Source organism: Ictidomys tridecemlineatus, chromosome 12 (genome assembly GCF_052094955.1).
Source record: "Ictidomys tridecemlineatus isolate mIctTri1 chromosome 12, mIctTri1.hap1, whole genome shotgun sequence".
NCBI lineage: Eukaryota > Metazoa > Chordata > Mammalia > Rodentia > Sciuridae > Ictidomys > Ictidomys tridecemlineatus.
Genome location: NC_135488.1, coordinates 66810377 through 66830737, shown reverse-complemented (window position 1 = coordinate 66830737; position 20361 = coordinate 66810377). Strand labels below are relative to the sequence as shown.

The window sequence follows — 20361 nt, the reverse complement described above, 5'->3', positions numbered from 1 at the left end:
AGTATACCTTCTTAGTATTAGCACTACATTCTATGTTCTACATTTTTATTACTGTACTTTTATTAAGTGCAATAAATGAAAAGAGCCAATCATGCCAAAACAGAGTAAGTGGGGAGAGGAGAGAGACAGAGATTGAAAAAGCTCCCCAAATCCAAGGATAACAAAGAAATATAAGCAACTCCAATGGAAATATTAAAAAGTTGTCAAATGGATTTTTTAACGGGGTTTCCTATAAAGTGACTACTAATCTTTCTGATTAGATATTGCTGCAAAAAGCGTAGAGCTTTTGTGTCTCACTCAAAATCAGTTATGACATCAGCATTGCAAAAGGCTGAAATTATTTTTAAAGGCCTGAACAAGTTGACAAAATACTGGTATTTTTACTCTCAAAGAAAACTTTGATTTTAATATATTATCTTGTGACCCACTGGAGGAATTCATAACCTCTCTTTATTTATTTATTTATTTTTGGTACCAGGGATCGCTATCTTTATTTTTAAAAACATGTCCACTTAAAAATTTTCCTCCACTCCACAGTAGGTTTCTTTAGCCATCTCTTTTAGATAAATAGCATCTACTTGAATTGATTGAATTCAATGGATTCATTTCATGATCTTTTATTTATGTCCTCCCACATTTAAAATAAATAAGGTTAATACTGATAGAATAAGGTTGTATGGGTCTTAGAAGGATCTATTTTTTTCATCACACCTCTTTTGTTCCATCTTGCTTAGCAAATCAGATGCTAGATATATTTTGATTAGTTTGTACTTTAATGGATCATGGATGGAGGGTCCACCTTTCACATTGGGGCCATTAATTTTTCTTGAGTCTGATGGAAAAAACAGGTAGAGCTTTTTTTGTGTGCTGATTGAAAAGTGATGGATTATTTTCATGTGGTAAGAAACACAATGTTTTCTTTAGCACAGCAGGATATAATGTTTGCAAGGTCTAACAGTGAAATATTATGCATATCTGCTGCTGGCCGGCTGCCAGAAACGGAACAGCAAAATCAGAGGAGATTTTGAATTTGAATCTTAAAACCAGTGCAGCCTACAAAGAAACTAATGAGCCATTCTAAGCAGAAAAAGCATTAGTACTAATAGATGATGCCGGCCATCCACACCAGCATTTAACAAAATGGTAAATAATTATTCACTTAAATGTTACCTTGAACTTTATTTCAAGAAAAAAAAAAGATTTATTTCTAGTAATTTCCAATAGGCACTGTTGCAAGGATATCCCCTCCTCCCCTACCAATTCAAAGGCCCTATGATATTTCCTTCATTGTAAAAGTAGAATCATTTTCCATATAGTATTTTTTACTCTCATAGTTGACTAATTAAAAATTTTTATTTCACCATTGTTCAATATTTAAAACTGGTGTTTCCAAATCAATACATAGGATAGGATCATGAAAAAGCTTTGAAATGTCAAACAAAATACATATATAAACATGATTTATATATGTATAAATATATATATTTAAAAAATATATTTATATTTAAAAAATATATATATGTAATATATATATTTAAAAATACATATTTTTTAAAGGTGAGGAAAAGGACGCTTTGAGTTTGCTGAATGTCTTGAGCTCCTTTGTTTTCAAAGTCAAGTATGTGGCTATGGGGAGTCTTTCTGTACTTAATATGTTTTTTTTTTTTTCTTTTAATGTCATGGTAAACTATTGGTGTATTAGGGTAAATACAATCCATATGTTCATTTATATCCAGCTGATCAAGATACTGTTTTCTAAGTAATATTTGATATCTTAAAAAGTTGGAGCCTTCTTTTCTAAGCTTTTAACTTTTATTTTATTTCAACTTATCATTTAGGACAAGGAAGTTTTCTTTAGTAGGCATTAAAAAGCATTTGGGTCTCATGGTACTTGCTCGATTTTAAATGGAGAAGCTACACAATCAATATGGAAAATAAACTTCATATTACTGCCCCCTTGTAAATATAGAAATCTAATGGGAGGAGACATTTGCTACATCTTGATGCCTTATGTATTTTATATTACTGTATTTCAATCTCCATTTTAAAGGTGGTGTTATGACTTTAAATTACAGGCTTTTGCTTTTAAGACCATAATAATCTCCAGTGCTTCAGCATTGCAGGGAGGGGCTCAGTCCCCTGGAAACGTGGAGGAGAAGAGAAGAGAGGCCCTGATAACACTGTCTCATTTTGCTCTTTAAAATCACAATTGAGACATGCTTGTGACACATTCAATCAGGCCATCCTCCTGTCTGAGTTACTCACCAGGTGTTTAGTGTTCCTGGAAGCTATGTGGACTCTTCCAGGGCTCTAGGGCACTAAAGAGTAATTTATTATATTTCTACAGCACCCTAAATGGTGCTCTTGTGGCCCAAGACCTGGTCTATCTCCAAATCGACAGAAAGCCTTAAAGACCTGCTTGGGTGACCTATAAATTAGGAAATTGTGGTTTATCTTCAAGATACTCTTTCTTAAATGTCATGTATTATACAGTCACTTGTGATTTGTTTAATAGTTTAAGTAACAGATTATTTTAAAGAATTTAGAGATCACATAGTCCATCTGTTCATCTGCCAATGAGTCGAAAAAAATCTTAATACTTTCTTTAAAAAAATGGAGCCCCATATAATATGCAAAATCAATATCAATTTAAAATGTTTCTTTTGAAGTTTGCTATGCAATACTCACACATGGTAGAAAATGCACTGTGTACTCTAGAAAAAAGAAAAATCAATTCTGCAAAGACCACCCGTATATTTGACTTACGTGGATTTGAATCTGCTTTATCAAAATGGTAAAAGGCTGCCTTATTTGTTAGAAACTAATTAAAATTTAGGCATGAAAAGATAAGAGAACCTCAAAGAACACATTGATAGAATGCTTGGGCATAAATATTTCTAAGCAAAGCGGATTGTGTCAATTCTTAAAACATTTCCACTTTGAAGTAATGTATAAGTTAAGAAAGATTCTATCCAACAAAACTAACAGTGACCATCAAGCTGAGAACAATAATAACTCTGGCCATGTATTCTAATTTTCATTGAAAAGTGAAAAACAAACCAACAAAATGGGAAGAAAGAGTTAAAAAGAGGAAAAAAGAGAAGGAGGAAAGGAAATGTAGGAACATTTATTAAATAATGTTATTATGCTTCCATCATAATTAAATTAAGATTATAGAGTGTATTTGTTTAATACAACTAAAAAGAATATACAGCATGCAGTCTATATTTGCACAGGTATGATTATAGCAATATGTAATTACTGTAATATATAATTTCTATAAGAATGAGAAACTACAATTTTTGTTTTTTATATAATTTGTGATTTCCTTTCTCCTGATCTCCATTTCCCTGAGTTGTTGCTCATGATAACAATTAGATTCCTCTATATCTTAAATTATGGGCTGATTACATTATGTTGGGATCAGTGTGTCCTCTGGTTCATCTCACTTAGCCTATACATTCCAAGTACATGCTATCCATCTTCTCCTTTGGCCTCCTCTTTGGCCTCTGAAAACTCTTCAGCAGAGCTGATTTATTAAAGAAAACCTGGCTTTAGATGTTTTAATATTTACAGAGATAAAGATTTAACTTCGGGCATAATAAATATACAAAATACCTAAAGAGAGATGTTATTATTTAAGTTCTTGTTTGAAACTTAATGTGTACTTTCAAACCTTTCCAATCTTCTCAACATTTGGTAACATATTTAGCCTAAACAGCCAAAGCTTGAGAATAAGCTCAGAAATACGAACTTTACAATGAAGAACTCCGCTGAACACACAAGTTCGTGAATATAAAAGGAGAGTGGATCATTAACTGAATCCAGATTTTAAATAATTGCCTTTCAAGCACATTTTGGTAACTACATAATCAGATGCCTTAGGATGTTAAATATACTTTTCCACAAGACTAAAGGAATTTGGAAGTTAAAAAAAAAAAAAAGCAATCGCAGTTCAACTTCATGCCTGTGATTCTAAAACACTGACAAACGTCAGCTTTCTTTTTCTAAAACAGATTTGAATTTACCATATTTTCCTAAAATCGACTTTCTATTATTAACATCTCTAATATCTCTGCTAGAAAAAAAAGTGTGTGTGGATGTGTTCAGTAGTTTTGAAGTTTTCCCTAAAGTGATTTTTGGCATGTTCATTTTTACTGAAATATTTCTATAGTTTATAGAAGTTGAACTCTTCCCTCCTTTCGATTCAAAGAAACTCACAATGAGTGTCAGATTAAAACTCATTTGTGTTTTTAAAATCTCCGTAGGACTGGGAGTTTTTAATCCACAGAAATTATAACTAACAGACAAAAAAAAATCCACTCGAACATTTTAAAAACCTTAAAACTGGTGGGTTTCCTTCTACATCGACAAAGCAAAGCCATGGGGAAATTTTAACAGATTTAAATTTCATTTCAACTGACTTGAAAACGCTTTTCTTCTTTAAGGATGGTAGAATTTCAAACGTTCTGATACCAACTGACAGATCGTTTATGAATATTTGGAAAATCATCCTTAGCTCTTTTCGCAGCCCAAAGAAAGATACAAAAAAAGAATCATAATATGCATTTGGGAAAGCTTGTGTGGTGATAGAACAGAGTCCCATGGTAAGAGCAGACGGAAAATGGTAGTTATTATTAATTTAGAAAAACAAAAGAGCGGCCCAGCATTTCAGTAATGTGGCAAGTTGTGTGCTCCTGAAGGAGAGAGGGTTTTATAATTGGATTTTAGAGTAATTTAGAAGACGAGATAAGATGTAATGGTTGTGTATTAGAGGTTAGAACTACAACAGAAACCCATAATGTAAGGGTTCACTGCACTGGGAGAAAGAAAGCAGAACAAAGAAAAGCAGCATCCACCGAGAAAGGCCTAAATAGAAAGCAACAAGGTGAAGCCGTGGTGAAACCTGGGGCCTGAACATTCTGGGTGGACAGGGCAGTGACACAGGCTCAAGCTCCCGTTGCAGCAGACAGTGTGGAGCAGGGACTTCCTTTAAAGCATTTTTTTCTACAGTGACCTGTCCCAGGCTCACCTCCGTTCTGCTTCCTCCAGGAGAATTCTTGGCTTGGCATTTCCTTCTCCCCCAGCAACCCAGAAGTCACCCTTAAGTCTCCTCTGCCAGGGCCTCACCTTCTAGTCACCTGTCCTGGGGCTCACCTGCAGCCTCCTAGGTTCTCGCAGGGGAGATTGTGGGGGCTCTGTCTCTAGGCTCCCTCATGGCCAAACATCACACACACACACACACACACACACACACACACACACACACACACCAGGGCAGCAAGCTGGAGCTGACTCTCTGTGCATCCTTCCCCAGGGAACCTGGCCTCTGCCCACAGAGAGAGAGAGAGAGAGAGAGAGGAAAAAGAAAGAGAAGGGAAAGTAAAACCTGGCTGGCCTCCGACCCACCCATTTTCCTTCCCAGCCTTGGACAGGTAAATGCACATTTCTTCCCCTCTTTCTTGGATCCCTTTCCAAAGGACGCATCACGAAGAAGGTAGGTTCCAGCTCTCAGGCGAAGGCCCCAGGTGAGCGGCTCCTTCTGGAGCAAATAATCTAAGCGTTGGTGAGGGAAATCTAAACTCTACTTCTAGAATCTCAGAGCTGTGCTGCTGGCGGGAGGGAGGATCTGAGTGTTGAATTCCTTTCCAGTTACCAGCGCTTGGCTACCCCCTGCTGGGCGGGAAGCTCCTGGCCTTCAGACCTGCACCACTGCGCTCCAGGCTCCTCCCAAGGTCTGGGACAGAATCCACTTACTTCCTGTCAAAGTGCTATCACAGCTTCCTGACTTGAAGCTGGAGTGTGAAGTTACCTTCCAAATCCCCCAAGAGGTGTTAGAGATTCTTTTTTTCCCCCCCTCCAAGCCCTTTGTATGCCAGTTTAAGCAGAACAAATCTATTTATTTTTTTTTTGTAAGGATCGGTTTATTAAAAGCACACACATAACTCAAGTTGTACACTAAAATGATGTTAGGCTTTGTTGAGCATGAAGTGAGCTTGCTCAAGCCCCATTTCCTACTCTTCAGTGCGTCCCTTTCTCCCGAGGCAGAACACAGGTTCCCTTAAGAAGCTTTCCACCCCAGGGCCTAAAAGGCACCTTAGCTGCCCAGGGCTTCCTCAAGCCTTCTCCTCCACAAACCTCCTTTGTGCATCTCCCCGGGAAACCCAGTTATATGCTGTAGGAAACTTGGGCAAATATAAATGGATGGGAAACTGATTTTTCACCGGATCAAGTTTTCAAATACAGATTAGCACATTTTAATTGTCCTCCAAACTATTCTCAAAGTCACTCTTAACAAAACCCAGATTTGGAGGAAATTCACTGCCGTAACTGTAATGTGTATACACTATTAAGACAGTTATGAAACCTCAGACACATTTGGAAGACATGGCTTAAAAGTGCCTTTAATACAAAATAAAATAAAGTAAAATATAAATAAAAAGGGATTAGTTGTTATAAGCTGTAACACAGCTGCGGTGACAGAAACTGCGGAAACATGTAAACAGAGGGTGCTTTTAGTTACTCAGTGACCCAAATGTCTTTTTCAGACTCACACAATTCTAAGTCGGACACACTTTTTCATTTCATTTATTTTGCGGACCAAGCAGAAATGAAATGGACATTCAGATTGAGTAAACAGGGTCTTTATATATAGCCGCCAGGCTGCCAGATAGACAACTTCTGTTTACATGGAGAGCGAGGGTAAGGAAACAATGTCACAACGGCATCCCTTCTTGCATTTACTGGCGTGAAGTGCAAACCCAAATATATTCCCCCAACAAATTAATAAAGGACAAACAGACTTCTAACCTTGCCTTGGTGTGTGAAAGTGTCAGAACTGTTGGAGCACTTGAACTCCACATGGGGCCAAAACCTCAGAGATAAACATAAACATTGCTGTCTGTCGGCAGGGGGTAAACAAATTAGGATTTTGCAAAATCTGTGGCTGGTTCCTTCCCAAGTCCTAGCCCCACACTGTTTTCAACTGAAGTGGGCTCCCCTAGATGCTTTCAGCAAATACGAGAGGAGGTAGACAGTGAAGGAAAGGATTAATTTGAGATTTGACTTTCTGATTAGCTAGTAGAGTGGTCAGAGGAGTGAGGCTGCAGTATACAAATTAACACCTTTTCAAAATCTTGAACTCTCATACTGTTTTTTTTTTTTGCCTTTCCCTTTGATGAGCCCTGTGTCAATTCCTGTCATCTGTTGTGACTTTATAATATTCTTGTTCAGATAGTTCACCAAGGTCAGGAGGGGAGGGCAGACACAAAACAAAGAGATAAGCCTATCCCTGGGGCACAGGGCTCTTTCTGAAGGTGAACTCCAGTAACCCTGGCCCCCCTGACTAGGCTGGAAAAGTGTATAGGCCTTTCCACCAAATTCTGCCAGGTGAGACTCAATACTTTAATCTCTATTCCTGCTCAGCGAATTGAGCCATTTCCCTTCTCCAACCAGTGCAGTCTCATGACTTCAACTCCTTTTCTGAATCCTTTCCACTTTCCATTTTTTCTTGAATCTTCCTGAGATCAGCTCAGTTTGTTCTTAAATATTCCTTTACAGTGGATGATCACCCAAGAGAGATTTGAGTGTCTTCCTTGTGTCCACTATTGTACACTGAGTTCTGGAGGATACAAAGTAAGATATTGACCTTGACCTAAAATGCATTTTAATATGATCGGGGGGGGGGGGGGAACCGTATTTGACTAATAATAATGGATATAAATAAAAAAATAGTAAAATAATTATTATAAAGATGAAGGACTTCAGAGAAGAGTGAAATCAATGGTAGAACATTTAGACAACCTCAAAAAGAAGATAAAATCTGAGTGAACTAATAATAGCATTATTTGAATGGTCATATTTAAGTGGTCACTCTGGATCAGATGCCATTCTAAATGTTCTTATATGTATATTATCCTTTAATCCTCTTTATGGACCCATGAGGTAGAAATTATTATTTCCATTTTAGAGGTATAAAAAATAGAGGTTTGGAAAAGTTAGAATCTCACAGCTTATAATTGGTGGGACTGAGATTTGACTCCCAACCCTGGACTTGTAAAATCATACTACTGTAACAGGATAAGATCATAGCTTATGAAAGAGAACAAAAACAGGTCAAAAAGCAACACCAGACAGCCTTCTCTTTTGAGCTGGGTGGGGTTCATTGTCATGCAACCCTGTAGGCACATTTGCAAACATTGTTAACCAAAAGAATTGGTGACTACTCCATATCCTAGAGAATTCAGTCTTAGAGAGTCCAACACAGATATTAATGGTGCTAATAGATCCTGGCTTGCACCAGAGAGGTCCAGAAAAAGCAAGTGAATTCAAATCACATTAGACAGAAGTATATGTGTCACAGAAGAACTGTCCAAGTTAAGAGTAATAACTTCCCATCATCCTTTTTCCTGTGAAATTTATACTCAGAATGGTATAGAGGAAGGATCAAAGTCAGGCACCTTCCAACAGAAGCACTCCTAACAATTATGGGGCCTGCAGCCAGAAATGGAAGCCCATACATTGTATGTCCTTATATTTAATATACACATATAATCGAGCTAAACAAACTTTTATAGGAAAATGCATTCTATTCCCATACATAAATTAACAACCTGAAAAGGGCAGCTTTGAATTTAGAAGCTTTGGACTACTTGAAATGCTGAATCCCAATATGGTAAGGTGGGGAGAAGTAACTCTTCATGGTCTCTGATCCCAATCCAGTGTCATAACCACATGATCCCTGTTTCCTTTCTGGCTCCAGGTCTCTTCCCCATCCCAAAGCCTTCACCCATTTAAGCTGAGCACCCTTTTGGTCAGCTCCTAGGGTAGGAGTGTGCGCTGGCATCACAGTCTATCTTCAGAAGGAAAGACCCAGAAAAGAGGCCATGCAGACTGGGGATCATTTGCTCAGGAACATCCAGGAGCCAGACACCTGGAGCCTAATGTGGATGCATGCTATTCAAAGCACAGTCCACATCACCAGGCACATTATTTTAAAAAATACAGATGTGCAGACTCATTCTGGATCTAGTGAATTAGAATCTTCATTTTAGCAAGATCCCTAGGTATTTCCTAAGCCCATTAAAGTTTGGAAATCAATGAGTTAAAAAAAAGTAGGTGACTCCTTGACAGGAAGTTTTACTTGTCCCCAAGGACTCCTCACCCTGTGAAGAGAGGCATGACTAAATAAGAACCAGGATGGAACCCTGTTAAGATCTGGATATGAGGTGTCCTTCAGAAACTCCTGTGATAATGCAGGAATGTTCAGAGGTAAGATGGTTAGATGATGAGAACTGTAACCTAATACATCCATTGGAATGGTAACTATAGGCCGGTGGGGCATAGCTGGAGGAAGTGGGTCCTCCTACACTGGAAGGTTCATATTCCCTAAGGCCCTTCCCCTTTCACTGTCTGGTTCCTGGCCACGGTGGTGAGTGGAGCAGTACTCCTTAGCCTCTCTCTGCCACCATGATGTTTCACCTCTCCTTAGACCCAGAGCAACGTAATGGGCTGATGGTGGGCTGAACCTCTGAAACCATGAGCTCCAAATTAGCTTGTCTTCTTCTAAGTTGTTCCTATCAGGTTCCTTTGTCATGGCTGACTAACATAATTCACAAAGACTAGCACTAAGACTGGATCCCTTTTTGCCTAGGTGTGAAGGTGAAAGGCCATGCAGACTCAATTACATAAATGAGTGGGGAGGTCTAGTGTATAAAGATTGATGCTACAGTCCATGAAGGAGCTGTCAAAGGTGTTAGCCCTGCCTGAAGGGGGCAGCCAGCACTCAGCCATAGCTCATTGTGCCCCAGAGGTTATACTGGCTAAGGGGTAAGGGCAAATCACACACAGGTGGGATTAATATACTAGATTAGCAGTTCTCAGGGTTGGGGAGAGGAAAGGAGGATGGGTATCAGAATCTCCAGGAAAGATATTAAAAGATATCCATGTCCCTGCCTCCACCCCTGAGTAAAGACCTAAAATTTTGGTTGAAGAAGGGAGATACTCATATTTTAATTTTTTAAAAAACATTTTCAGGTCATTTTCAGGATTTGTTACCCCCAAATCCTCCCTGCCCTCCTGCCTCAGCACTTGATGTGTTAAAAATTGCTTTGGACAACAAAACATGGTTCGTCACTGTGTGAGTCCTGGGGTTATGCTGGGAAGAGGCTAAGAACTGGCTTGATCATTCCTCCGTCACTCTCAGGTACACACCTTGTCAGGGGTACCCAGGTTAACAAAGATCCACTCTCCTGCTCCGCTTACTAAGAGCAAGCCAGCCTGGTCCTGTGGTGAAGAATTCCCAGGACATTTCATGCCTGCAGGAATCTCTACAGGAAACGTATCTTTCCCTGTGCATCTGGGTTTTATCAAAAAGAAGGTTTATTTCTGCCAAGGATTCTGTCTTTAAATAGTTATATTCTTCAAAGTGGGTGAAAGACAAAAAAAGTCAAAAGGAAGGGGAGTATAATTATTAAAGAATCCCAAGACGATCACTTCCGTTCCTGTATCCATAGTCTTACATGTGTATAATTGCACAAAAAATATCCAAGTCATAATTCAAAAATAATTTATCTTTGACATTGGAATGCAAGGCTACTTTTCTTTAATAAATATTTATTGAGAATGCACTATGTACTAGGCACTTTCACATACATTATTTCATTTAATCCTCACAATAACTCCCGGAGTGAGGCATATAAGCAGTCTGAGGCACAGAGAGGATAAATGTTCTGGCCAGATCACTTATCAGCGAGTTAGTGGGGGAGTGTCTCCAACTCACCCCATGTTCTTTCCACAGCGATGCCTCTTCTACTAGCCTGGCTGAGAATAGGGTATTCCACAAATAACATCTCTCATAATAAAAACTGTGTCTACAGAGCAACAAAAGTCTAATGATTTAAACACTTTTAAAAAAAAGTCCTTTTAGCATATATCATGTATTTTTTCTGCCTTCTAAATAAAGGATGGTGAATATTAGCTTTTTTTATAATTCAGAGCATTTTATGCACTTTCTGTTGTGCTATGTAGTAGTATAAATATGCTTATATTTTCCAAATGTTCGCCCTGTTTCTTTCTCATCTCTTTTAGATGTTCTAATAAATATTAGGAAGGTCTGAAATAGAGCCCAAAGGGCAAGTACATGAAATTCATCTAAAGACTTTCTGAGTATTTCATACACTGGAAGGCCTTTTTGACTTCCAAATTTGGGAATAAGATTCGGGCTAGCTGATTTCTAGATAGGTTAGGAGGTAGCAATTAAGGCCCTGCAACAATAGGTTCACTTACATCTCCCCATTGAAGAAATTTCTAGACTACACAAGTAGCTAGATGTAACTTCTTCCACTATTGAATAATAAAAGAGTGGAGTCTAACAGCTGAGGACATGGATTCTGAAGCTAGACTGGGCTTTTCCACCTGTGCCATTGATTCGCAGCATGACTTGAACAAATTATATAACTTTTCTGTGCATCATTTCCTCACCTGTTCTTAGGAGTTCTTAGGGGGATAAAATAGGTTATTTATATTTGTAAAGCTCTAGTGTTTGGTATGTGGGAATTGCTATTAGCTCATAAAATAATATAGACAGAAGCCAAATCCTGATGGGAAAAAAAAGAAGTCAAGATAATCCTGAAACTGTATAATCAAGGATTAACTACATAACTAGAATGACTCTAGATTTGAGGATCCCATTCCCTGCCATTCTCTGTGTGATGCCTATTAAAAGGGCCCCCCTCAGAAGTAAGTTGCTCATTTCTAGGGAATTCCATGGCTCATGGTAACATGATCCATCATGAGATGCCGCAACAGGCTGACCTTTTCCACATGTAAATCCTGCACTTTGTAATGTAAGAGCAATTACTTTTATGAACAAAATCTTTCCAATCCACCATTTCAAATCCTTGTCTTGCCATGTCATAGTCAAAACATCTGTCCATTAAAGCCAACGTAAAAGTATATTAAACCAAGTGTGTTTGGTTTGGGACATCTGCTTCTTTCTACTGGTATGAGAACTATTCTGAATTCAATGGGTTCAGTCTGCGGGGATTTCATGAAAACTTTTCCGTCATATTCATGGGGATTATCAAATAGCCCACAGTTTTTATTATTGTTTCAGGTTCAAATAGAATTCAGAGTTCAAGAAGGGACTCAATCAAAATAATGACAATAATAACAATGCAAAGAATATTTCTATGATATTTTTACATAAAGAGTTCCTTACATTATGTGTTATATAAATATGTTATAATGGCTTTAAGTGTAATGAGTATTCTATATTTCAAACAGTGCTGATTTTTTTTCTTTTACTTCCTTCTGCATTTTTCCTCAAAGTGGTCATTGTTTTCCTACTGAATTTGAAGGAGGAAAAAAATTAAAAGAGATTGAATTGAGGAGATGTTGATAGGCACACAGCTTCTAGATCACTCCCAGCTCAACTCCAGAGTCCTCGCTTTTCTCTGCAAACTTCTTACAGGAAACTGAAGCTCCTTAAAAGTTTGGATGTGTTTCTAAAATATCTTCACTAATAAATACACACCTAGAGCTCAGTTGCAAAGTTGTCCCAGATATAGCTATGTTTTGGAGGAGGTACCTGAGAAACAGTCAAAAATGTCACCGGGGCTGGGGTGGTGGCACTTGTCTGGCATGTGCAAGGTGCTGGGTTCGATCCTCAGCACCACATAATATATAAATAAATAAATAAATAAATAAATAAATAAATAAATAAAATATAGGTATTGCGTCTAACTACAACTAAAACCAAAATATTAAAAAACAAGAATATCACATTTTTTTCAGTGTTTACTACCAACATTTGGTTCATAAACCAAGAAGTGCAGTTTTCTAAAATAACTTCCGTATTTGATTTTCTTTCCAATATACCAACAGCTATTTATATTAGAAAGAATAGAGAACTCTCAGTCAGGAAAAAAAAATTGTACAAATTCTTCGCCCTGTCAATGAATGTATGAAATTTGGGAAAGCGCAATATTCTTATTTTCTGCAATTCAGAGTCAAGATGAACTGCTTCTCTAAGAATGTCCACAACATGAAGGGCACTAGATATTCACCAAGTGCCTCCTGGATTCCAGGCCTTATCTGAGATATGGTTGATACTTTAGAATGGCCCCCAGTAAATCAAGCCTTCCTGGGTCCTTTTCACTTACAATGTGATTTTTCTGTTCTTCCCATCAAGAGATGGTGGAATCTATTTCCCCATCCCTTGAATTTGGGCTAGCCTCCTAACTTGCTCTGACCAATTAGAGTATAGCAGAAATGACTTTCTGGGACTTCCATACCCAGGCATGCTTTTGCTCTTGGAGGCCCACTGCCATGCTAAGAAGTCCAACAGATCCCATTGGACAAAGAGGCCACATGGGGAGAAAGACCCTGGAGGTTGAGAGAGAGGTCATGTGGACAGCCCTGAGTCACTCTAGGTTTTGCTAACTCCACATAGAGCAGAAATAACCAGACTCCTTTGAGCTCTGTCCAAATTCTTGACTCACATGATTGCAAGCATGTGATATGGTGGCTGCATTAAGCCAATTAGGTGTGGCATGATTTATTCCATTTCAGTATATGAATGTCAAAACCATTTTTATTGGTACAAAATTTGCAATTTCTCACATTAATGGAAATAAGACTCAAATTCATATTAAACATTATTGGTAGCCTTTTGATGGAGTTGGTCTAGATCATAGAATTCCAAAGCTGAAAGGAAGCTTAGAAGCTATTTGGTTCAGATATCCAGTATAGACACTGAAGAGTCTATATTCCAGAGACTCTCCCAAGTTCATCTGTAGAGCTCATAGCAGCTAGCCTGAGCCAGGTACCTGATTCCAATCCATTCAATGCTATCTTGGAGACACAGTCACAAGGTCCCTGAGTCCTTGCCAAGAGTACATAGTACAGAATTACCTGCTTCCAGAATCTAGGAAAAGATAAATAATTGTATTTCTCCTTACATCATAGCTCTATTTTCATTAAATTGTATTATGTAGTCATTTAAAGCCAGATCTAAAATCTTTCACAAAAGAGAGTATGTACTTATTTTTTTTTAAATGACTGCATATGACTTGAAATAGCATGAAGCAAAGTGCACACAAAGGCCTGAACGGCATTTAATCAAATGAAAGGACAACTTAACTGGGTTAATATAAGCTTAATTCTCAATATATTATTTATGATGCTTGTTGACTTTTGAAGTGAGACGCCAAAGTTACCCTCTTAGCATAAAAGTAAGTTATTTGGAGGAAATACTATGCAAAGGACAGAACATCTTCAGGATGTATCAAGTGTTAGCAAAAACATTAAGATGTCCTATCATAATGTAGTTTTGCTTCTATGGTGTACATTCTGATTCTTTTGCACATCTCAGCAGCATTGATTAAAAACAGAGTTTACTTTTCTAAACTGATTTTGCTCAACTATACCATCCTGTTAAGAGCTGAAGGAGTCCTGAGAGAAGCAAAACAAAAAACAACACAAATAAGTAAAACTCCAGCTTTATTGGTTCAAGCACTAGGGCTGGCCCAGGGAACAAAAACCAGAGTTACTTGTCCTAGTACTTTGGTTCGGTTTGTGTGTATATTTTGCCTTGGGCTACACCTTATACAACTGCAATGTTACTTCATGCTTCAAGTATTTGTCTCATCTCCTGAACAAGATCAAGTTCCAGGAGACTAACGCTGTGCCTTAATATCTTAGTTCAGTGCCCACCAAATCCTATCCTTGTGAAAGAAGAAAATCAATTGTAAAAGAATGCAGCTGATGTTTAAAGCTGATTGTCAGGTAATAGTTGTATAGGGTCTCAGTTCCCTTCTCTTAAGAAGGGAAGCAAAGGAAGACATTAACTTACATCAGAGCATTTGGAATTAGAATGCAATCAATCCCAGTGGTCTTTGCATTTTAAGGAGCACATTTAGCAATGGAGGCGTCTGCAACCTATAGAGCTCAAGAGCCAATTGTAATTTAGAATATAAATTATAAATCATGGAAGGAGTGGTATTGCTTTAATGTAGTCATGCTTTGTGATGTGAGCAGAAGAAACCGTTTTTTTTTGTTTTGTTTTGTTTTGTTTTTTTAATTTGGGAGTGGTGGGGAAGCACTGAATTGAAAATTCTTCAGTTAGGAGTTGACTGCTCTATCTACTTCTTACATACACAAGCATCTGCCCTAGGTCCTTGACTAACTCTGCACGACCCAGGAAGGAGGAAGAGAGGAAAAGAAAGGAGAGGCATTGACCTGAATTAGCTAAATAATGCTCACAAAGCTGACAAATGGGCCTTCCCCCCCCCTCCCTTTTAAGGTGTGCCAGGAATGACTCCTGATGGCCTCCGTTATTTCATTTTTTTAAGTTAGATATTTGCTCTTCTACCAGAAAGCTTTTCTGTTGACAATGTAACAGAAGAGTAAATTTTAACTAGAATTTTCTCTACAAAGCCGGCTTCTTCTCTTGTGAGAATTGACGTATTTTTTACCCTCAGAATGATCTCTGCTTTCATATGCCTAATTAAATTTCAGAGGTCCCCTGGTTAAATAAAGATTTATTAGCTGTTAAAGTTGTAGCATAATTCTTCTGCCACCTACATGCTATTCTTGAACATATTTACAAGCAGACTAGCTTATCCACTATAAAAATATGAGTGATTTAAGGCTTCAATGTTATTGGTGTCAATTACCAAAATTCAGCTTCACAGTGGAGCTTTCTGAAGATACTCTTACTTGATTCTCACACTGTCAGTTTGGTTAAGGAAAGAAGGCCTGTGAATTTCAGCTATTAAGTGTTTGAGCTAGTTAAGCTAATGGAGGCCATCAGCCGGTCAGGAGCTCTGAGAATAGGGTTCATGCAAGATTATAAGCTGTTCCATGTACAAACATGGTCACATCACTGAAAGCCTTCTCCACACGGATGAACGCATAGGCACTAACCTTCATGTGTATGCTTAGAGAGACTCACAAAAACTCACAAAGATTGAAGCTAATATTCTAAAAAATATTTCCACACACCAGCAGCCCTGAGATCTTCCACTATGACCTGAGATTTTTTAGCTGTTACTTTGTCAACTCCCAATTTTAGCAACATAACTAAAATATTCAGAAGTAAGGTAAATTCGGCAACATTTTCAAACTTTTAAAGTTCTGTTTAATGAGGAAATTTCTAAGAATGGATTGCACTGTGCCTATTTCTCAGTGGAGTTAATGGTTCTAATGAGACCTTCAGATTCAATGTTGTCAACTCAGTGAAAGTCCCCACTGACAAGGTTGAAGCACCCCTGGCAGACCGAGGCAGAACACCCTAGTCTTCGTAGCGAGACAGGGTTAAAGCAAGAATAGTTGAGAGGCATAACTTCTGTTTTCTAATTCAAAGAAAAGAAGAAATTGTCCAAGCCTCATTTCTTAAATGTTCAAGACTTTGCCTCTCTCCAGTTGCTTCTCAAGCAAGGACCAAAATGTATGGATTGCACTCTGGGATGTTGAAGGCCAACACATTGGCATTCTAATAAAAAAAATTAATAGGAGGGAGAGAGAGAGAGAGAGAGAGAGAGAGAGAGAGAGAGAGGGGGAGAGAGAGAGAGAGAGAGAGGGAGAGAGAGAGAGCCTATTTTGATCCTTTGGTACCATAATCTAAAGACGTTGAAAAAAATTTCTTCCAAATAATTTTTATAGAAATAGCTCCTCACATATTTCCTTTCATGAAAAAATGTCCAATTCTTTGAATAGCAATTCTATAGTTTTTGTATTATGTACAATTTTTATGAAACATTGTAAGTATAACCTTTTTGCTTAATAAACACTATTTCTCATACCTCTTCAATTCACATAAGATACTTCTTTTTATGTCTATGTTAGCCAGTGGGGGACAGAAGCATTGTTTTTCAGTGTGACTTTACTACACATATCAATTCTATCTTTACTGATTCATTTGTGGGCCAAAAGAATGTTATATTGTAAGGCATGGGAAAACACACGTTAGCTCTAAAAAAAAAAAAAAATTAAAACTGTTAAGAAAAAATAGACATGTCCCTATGGTTTGGATAAGTGTCCCACAAAGACCTATGTGTTTCAGACTTGGTCCCCAGCATGTGGCTTTTGGGAGGTGATAGAACATTTAAGAGGTGGGGCCTAGTGGTATAAGGCACCGGGGACATGTCCTCAAAAGGGGTTGTGGGACTATGATCTCGTCCTCTTCCTATTTTGTTTCCTTGCCATGAGGGTGAATGAGTCTTCTCTACCTACAGGAGAAAGAGAGAGAGAGAGAGAGAGCGAGAGCGCCATCCATTCTCACTGTGATGTACTCCACCACTTCAGGCCCAAACAACAGGAGCAGTCATTCATGGACTGAAACCTCTAGAACTGCAATCCAAAGCAAACTCTTGCTCTTTGTAAGTTGATTCATCTCAGGTGTTTGTTGCAACAATGGAAATCCAAGGAACAAATATGTCTTTTTAAACTTTTTAAAAATCTTTCCTGGTGAGCCCATGTTCTACACAACATGTAGTTGTCAGTCATTTCAAGGATAAAAAGACCAGGTGAGGTCAACCTGGAGTTCATTGATGAATGTGTTAGAAAAGTATGAGCTGCTGTCCATGTTGAAATTTTTAGCAAGCTTTTTTGTTTCCCTTTAAATATCATTTAGGATTCTAAATAAAAAGTAGCCTCCATAAAATAAACACATTGACTTGTTAATACTTCTTTGAACTTGATTGACAATGTGTTTTAAAATTACTGTAAATACCAGAGAGAAGGGAAATAGGGGACCCGGGTTGAGATGTAAGATGCTTGTTCATATCTATCATGATGTGAACTTGTTAATGTTGCATCTCATTTAAAGGGAAAAAAAGAAAAGTATGAATATGTGTGTCCATGATTTTTTCAAATTGTTTAACCACTTTATTGAAACATCTTTTGAATCATAACAAAAATAGCTATCAAAAAACCCACTAAGAAGAAAACTATTTGAATACTTAGTCTTCAAGATATAAACATCTGTATGTTTGACTCCAGAAACACAGTTATCACATAGTTTAATTCTATAATTTTTAATATTCCTGTGTATAATAAATTACCACATTCTATTCACAATCACTTGACTACCTTAATTTGCTTGATTAATAATACACAGAGACAATAGGAAAATAATATATTTCTACAATACTCAGAATAAAATAATCTTATTTAATAGCTGAATAATTTATTATATTCTATATGATTTCTTTAACACATAGAGCACTGATTAGATGAAATTACTTCATGTAAGTTGTTAAATGAAAGTTTACTTAGAAAATGCAATGTGTTCTTATACTCTTTGAAGTATAACCTAGATTTTCCTTACTAAATCAATCTAATAAAACTAAAATCTGATATGCGAGTTCTGTCCACATCCCAAAGTAAAATGTAGTAATGAACATAACTTATTAAAGTTATGTTCCTGCTCCATCTCTGTTTCCTACTCCCAGCTTACACACACATATTCGTACACACACATACAACTTGGGGAAGTCTTCTGATGGTGTAGGACAAACTCTTGGTTATAAAGTGACATCCAGCAATTTCCTGTGTATTAGTCAGGATTCTCCACAGAAACAACCAGTAATGTGCGCACACACATGTACACACACGCTCAGTCTCTCTATAGATAGATATAGATATGTACATAGAGATATGTAGATCTATATGTAAATAGAGACCTGGCCATACTCACACATACACCTACCTATATATGGAGATTTATTATGGGCATTTGCTCAAGTAATTATGCAGGCTGAGAAATCCTATGATCTGCCATTTGAAAACTGGAGATCCAGGAAAGAAAGTACTGAGGACCAGTCTGAGTCCCAAGGATTGAGGTCCTGCGCACTGATGTAAATTTCAAAGTCTGAAAGCCCAAGAGCTAGAACAAGGTCTGGGTTCAGGAGATGGAGGTTCCAGCTCAAGTCCAAAGAGAGAGAGAACTCACAACGCGCCCTTCCCTTGTCCTTTTGTTATACTTAGGCTCTCACTGGTTTGGATGGTACCTGATCACATTGGTGAGGGCACCTTCTTTATTCAGTCGACTGCTTGAGATGCTAATCTTGTCCAGATTCAGCTTCACAGACACACTCAGAACTGTTTTACCATCTCTCTAGCATCCCTTCACCTAATCAACACAAGAAATGAACTATCATCTTTCCAGTTTGAGTTCTCCAAAAATGTCTCCTCAGCTAGCTGCTTTGAATGGCGTGTGATGTCTGCTGAGCCTCTGCCAGGAGTGTCCCAATGCCTCTGTGGTGCCAGCACGAGGTCACTAGTGCCCTCTAAGAGTGTCCTTATTGTTGCTGCTGCCTGGGATACCAATGGCACAGAAGTTCCTTCCCAAATTTTTCTTGCTTTGAGCTGCAGGTTTGTCTACTGTTGCTTGAAACCAGAAAATTAAACTTGAAATGTGCTTTGAATTTGTCATGTTTTCTAGTCCTGTGGTGTTACACTGTCTTACATTGGCTACATTTTTATAGATTTGTGGAGGAAAAAAAAGGCAGATCCTCTGACTTTATTTTTGCTTGTTTCAATTTACTCATGATCCCCTCTCCATTTGGGCTGGACTGGAAGCCATCTTTCTTTCCCAAGCCTAGTGCCATTGGAAAGAGTTTTTGTGCCTTAGTGATCTTCCTTCTTATGATTCTTCTCTTTTTGTTCCCCCTAAGAGATTTCTTCATCTTTTATTCACAAGCTCCTTTAAGTGCATCTACAGGCCCTGCAAATTTGCCCGGAGAATGGTCCATCTCCAATGAAGATACATAAGGTCAAAATAAGACCTTCTTTTGATGTATATTTCAAGTAATTTTCTGGATAATTTTCTTTTAAATTGAATGTATTTATTGGTGTTTATTTATTTTATAGGATTTCTTGAACTTCATTAAAGACATGACTTTGTACCCAAAATACCTGAGTCTTTTCTATGATTCATTGTTTAAGAACAGAAACAACCACCATATGATGGCTTGCATTTTCTTCAGCTATAAGTTTCGTGAGTTAGGGGTTTTATTTCTTTTTCTAACATTTTTTTTAAATTCCTAAAATCACAACAATTTTCATGAATAATGTGCCCATTTAATGTTTGGTATTTTCTCCTTTTTACCCCTTGAAAACTCTTGAAGGTATATCATACGAATGATGACTACTTTGAATAAAAGAAATACAAATCTCAGGTTTTGACCACTTTTGGGGGGTTGATTTTGCTTAGAAATTCCATTTAGCTTGAGATATATCCAAACATACATGTATTAACAAGCAGCAGGAACACCCTAATCCCAGCAATAATCTTCAACCGCCAACTTCCCTAAAACCCATTATCTTAAACTGGCAACACCTTAAACTCAAGGAGCC

The 20361-nt window shown here is 37.7% G+C and overlaps 2 long non-coding RNA genes across 24 annotated transcripts in view; one reads left to right on the top strand and one right to left on the bottom strand.

The window, feature by feature from the left end:
- LOC120885027 (uncharacterized) overlaps positions 1-5170 on the bottom strand; it is a 139618-nt gene extending 134448 nt beyond the window's left edge. For all 21 annotated transcript variants that reach the window (XR_013428909.1, XR_013428914.1, XR_013428906.1 and 18 more), the window contains exon 1: positions 5033-5170. This is a non-coding gene — a long non-coding RNA (uncharacterized LOC120885027). The remainder of the gene's footprint in view (positions 1-5032) is intronic.
- On the top strand, positions 1051-19917 carry LOC144369356 (uncharacterized). 3 transcript variants are annotated; one of them, XR_013428921.1, is made up of 4 exons: positions 1051-1143; positions 5318-5435; positions 17238-17381; positions 19125-19917. It is a non-coding gene; the product is annotated as an uncharacterized LOC144369356 (long non-coding RNA). The 3 variants fall into 3 exon arrangements; XR_013428922.1 differs by lacking the exon at positions 1051-1143 and adding an exon at positions 4441-4888; XR_013428920.1 differs by lacking the exon at positions 1051-1143 and having other exon boundaries at positions 5259-5435.
- The last annotated feature ends 444 nt before the right edge of the window (positions 19918-20361 follow it).